The 4,724-nt window shown below is 37.4% G+C and overlaps 1 pseudogene; it reads left to right on the forward strand.

Annotated features, from left to right (window-relative positions):
- The window catches only part of LOC107668339 (low-density lipoprotein receptor-related protein 1-like), a 138,025-nt pseudogene that overhangs the window by 88,835 nt on the left and 44,466 nt on the right, over positions 1-4,724 (forward strand).

Genomic DNA, 4,724 nt, shown 5'->3' on the forward strand with positions numbered 1-4,724 from the left:
TGAAATGTGTGTGTGTGTGTGTGTGTGTGTGTGTGTGTGTGTGTGTGTGTGTGTGTGTGTCTTTGGGTTAGGATTATAGTCACAAACATTATTTTTAGTTGGAAAACTTTGTTAGTTAAGTTAATAATGGCTTTGGGAGCTTCAATCACATTCTCTTGTTTTAAATACTTGTTTAAAGTTCTGAGTTGACTTTGTTGTCTGACTATGTTTTCCCACATTGTTCTGTTCTTTTCAGCATTTCAGAAGTTAGTCCGTAATTATTACAACTATTTTCGGTTCACAAAACCACAGCGTGCGTCTAAGTGAGTCTGTGTGTGATCGTAGCACAGGAATTTGCAGGCCTCTGTCTTTACCCATTTGACTCATTCCTAGTTTGCGTGACTACAGCCAGAGTAAAAGTAAAGTGTCGGAAGCACCATGTTGCTTTGAAACATGTGCACACACCTCCCTCCTTCTCTAAACAGCTCTTTCCAGAGAATACGATACACTGTCCAAGTTTTGGATCCCTGCTGTCGTCTTTGACAGTGTAAAAATATGACTGATGTTGCTGCCAACACTGAAACAAAGTAACAGTGTTGTTTCTCAACCCCCAACAGAGAGGCTGCGCTGTCTCCAGCCCAACAGAGAGCCATTCTGGACCTTTAATTACTGCTCTATATGAGAGTCTCTCTCACAGATCAGACAGCAGCTTGCCTTGATTGAGAATGATTTTTTTCTCTTCCACATGGCTGTAGCTCAGAGTGGGGGAATATTTATTGCAGCATTGACTTATATGGCTTTCAGGTTGGAAGCCATCAAATGATTTCTTGGCCAATATATACAGTCTGAGACCATTGGTAAAAATGCTTCCACTTTGCATTTTTTATTTTAATACACATTTTTCATTATAAAATGTATTATTTGTATGACAATTTGATGAAAAGTTGAACTGAGAAATTTAAATGAATTTCAGATTGTCGGGTTTGTCCTCCTTTTGCAGCACTTGAGCTGCATGAACTCCACAAGTTTGTGTGAAACGTGATGATCATGTTCTCCAGTTTGATTTGAAATGATACAAAGAACATTTTGAGCTTCAATGGAAGCAAGAACATCTGACCGTCTCTACAAAAAGTCACATGATCAGTCACACATTTTCTTATTTGATTAGTGACCTAGAAATAGTGCAGAGTCTTACATATTTCTTAAGGGATGCACAGTATATCAGCACTGTATTGATTGCTGGCCAATATTAGAGTTTTTTTTTTAATTTATTGGTATCGGTTGATATTCAATATGTAATTGTGCATTTTTATTTCACACAATTAATTTTTTAATTTAAATTGTCTTTAAATCATCTAGGTGTCGCTTACATTTTTAAAAACACTAATAATTTAATAATTAATTACAAAATACATATTTTAATAACACCGTTAAATATAGTCTTTAGCAAATCTCAAAATAAACACTAACATTATAGTGTTATGTAAAATTGATTTGTAGTGTTTAAAATGATTCATTTAATTTTTTTTGTGTTTTATATTTTAATATAATTAGACAAAAAAGTATAGCTGTTATCACATTATTAAAATGTTTAATGACTTATCAGTTTTGGCCAGAATTATAATATTGGATCCATAATTTCTTTGGTTAAATTTTCTTGGTACATTTTTCAACCTCCTAAACCTTTTATTTCTAGGTTTAACTTGGATTCCCATTAATTGTCCTTGTCTTGGTGTTTCAGCTCTCACCAGTTTTGAGGTGGTGATTCAGTATGGTTTGGCCACTCCAGAGGGTCTAGCTGTGGACTGGATCGCAGGAAACATCTACTGGGTGGAAAGTAACCTGGATCAGATCGAGGTGGCCAAGCTGGATGGTACCATGCGTACAACGCTACTAGCTGGAGAGGTGGAGCATCCGCGCGCCATTGCACTTGACCCAAGAGATGGGTAAAACATGTTATACTTTGACAGTTCTTTTATTTTTCAGTGATATTAATGATATTAACTTAAGTTGTTACAAGCAATGTCTCTTTCCCCCCGCCCCAGTATTCTGTTCTGGACAGACTGGGATGCCAGCTCCCCCAGGATAGAGGCTGCATCTATGAGTGGGGAGGGCCGTCGCACCATCCACAAAGAGACTGGGAATGGTGGCTGGCCCAACGGTCTCACTGTGGACTACCTAGAGCGCCGTATCCTGTGGATTGATGCCAGGTATTGACACTAAAAGTGAAGTAAAATGCAAAAGTGTCCACAGTAAGTAACCTTGATGTCTTCAGATCCGATGCCATCTACTCTGCGGCTTATGACGGTTCCGGCCTGATCGAGGTGCTCCGGGGTCATGAACACTTATCGCATCCCTTTGCCGTCACCATGTATGGAGGAGAGGTCTACTGGACAGACTGGCGGACCAACACTCTGGCTAAAGCCAATAAATGGACGGGACACAATGTGACGGTGGTCCAGAGAACAAACACTCAGCCGTTTGATCTTCAAGTGTTTCATCCTTCTAGACAACCTCAGGGTGAGAACCAGCATGAGCTGAAGTAATATGTCAAAAAACTGTCAGGAACATTTTTATTATTTTTATTATGCTTCGTGTTGTGTTTTTAAGCTGTGAACACCAGTGTTGTTATTGTTAAAGGGGTCATATGATGCGATTTAAATTTTTCCTTTCTCTTTGGAGTGTTACAAGCTCTTGGTGCATAAAGAAGATCTGTAAAGTTGCAAAGACTAAAGTCTCAAATCCAAAGAGATATTCTTTATAAAAGTTAATCAGCCACACCTACCTAAAATGTCTCGTTCTAACACGGCCCCACATATCTACCTCACTATGTGGGAAGATTTGCATAACGCCACCCAAATGTTCACACAAAGAAAGAAGGCGTTACTTTTATTCTCACTGTAGTATTGTTGCCGCATTCCGCCATGACCTGAAGACGCTGTGTGCTTCGTTGTGAAAGCGAAACTACTTTGTTTGGTCTTCCAAAAGAGGACGATATCTTTTTTAAACTTTAAACCGCATAAACACATTTCATTACACCAAATACACAAAATAATGTTCTTTATAGCAGCATCATATGACCCCTTTAACTAAACCTATTAAAAATCATTTTCTTTAACTGAAATAAAGCTGAAATAAAATATAAATACTAGATTAAAAACTTTAACTTAAACTTGAGCTAATATCAGAAATTTTGCCTAAAACTAATTTAAAATGAAATTAAAACAAAATATAAATGTATTAAAATTATCTTAAAATAAAAGCTTCTAAAATTTTAAATACTGTAATGCTATATAAAAAAATGTGAAAATAACACTGGAGAACATTTTCTTCCTCCTTTGTAGCTCCCAACCCGTGTGCGGCGAATGACGGGAAGGGGCCGTGCTCGCACCTGTGCCTCATCAACTACAACCAGACCTTCTCCTGTGCCTGTCCACACCTCATGAAACTCAAGCCAGACAAGCACACCTGCTACGGTAGCCTCCTCCTCCCTCAGACCTAAGATCCAATCAAATGTCATGCTTTAGTTGTTAGCAAGTTCTGAATGGAATACCGTTTTACTAATTACTGAATACTGCACAATATGTTACATTTCCCATGACCTTGGCATTGCGAACAACATACTCTACTGTTTGAGCAACAGGAACCATATAAATACGTTGTACTAAAATACAGTTACATTATTCCACAATATACTGCCACATGACTTCAGTATGTTTTATTTATCAGATGTATTAACGATGGCTGTTTGTTTAAAAATTGCTGCTGATATTATTTCCATTTTAATCCACCATAGTGCAAATGGGAGGTCAAGCGCATTGCATTGTGAGAGACAGTATTCCATGCAGTAATCTCTTTTGTTCTGCATGTTTTATGGAATGTATTAGATCACCCAGGTATTCCACATACAAGTGTACTGCAGTAATAGTAAATTATTTGGAACATAACCTAAAGCTGGACTTGCGGTTTAAGTGAGTAGTAAGCAAAATCGCAAAGCCACAGACCTCCTTGCTGTGTTTTCTTTGTGTTAGCAACTAGCTAAATCCATTAACATTTCATTATTACTTCACTTTTAGGTGTATACATTTAAAAACTATTGTGGCAGCTTCAGTCTTGTATAATAAAAATCTTTCAAGCATTTTTCTTCATTTGAAGAGCATTAGCGAGAATTAGCTTCTAATGCATTCATGTGGTTGTACAATTAGAAAATCCACAGAAAAAAAATCATAGTTTGGTTGACAATATTTCAGTTTACTGTTATTTAAATGCAGCAATTCTTATCTCACACAATTCTGTACAGATAGTATATAAATTACGGCACAGCATGAGGCTTTTTCTTTTAGATTCCTTTTGCATTGGTGGTAGATCCTCAATGTTAGATTTTTCAGGTCGGGCAGAATGTTAGTAGTCTTGTGTGGGCTGTAAACCTCGTTTAACCGCCAAGAAAACAACAGTACACCCTGCCGCCCAGATGCACGATCAGTGTTTAGTATTCAGCAGCACAGCCTCCATTATGGCTCTATGGAGAGCAGAGTGATTGGAGTAGAGGACCTGTAGTTTCAGTGATGAATTAACACTGACATTAGATAGTGGCAAACACAGGAGTAAGCGCCGCTCTTCTGTTCAGGCTAATCGATATGGAGACTGTAGACTTTTCTACTACTGTTTGATCTTTACTGTATATTGTATTTATATATAAAAATAAATGACTATAACTTAATAATAGCATATATTATATTTAGTAC

Source organism: Sinocyclocheilus anshuiensis, unplaced genomic scaffold (assembly GCF_001515605.1).
Source record: "Sinocyclocheilus anshuiensis isolate Anshui unplaced genomic scaffold, SAMN03320099.WGS_v1.1 scaffold3360, whole genome shotgun sequence".
Taxonomy (NCBI): domain Eukaryota; kingdom Metazoa; phylum Chordata; class Actinopteri; order Cypriniformes; family Cyprinidae; genus Sinocyclocheilus; species Sinocyclocheilus anshuiensis.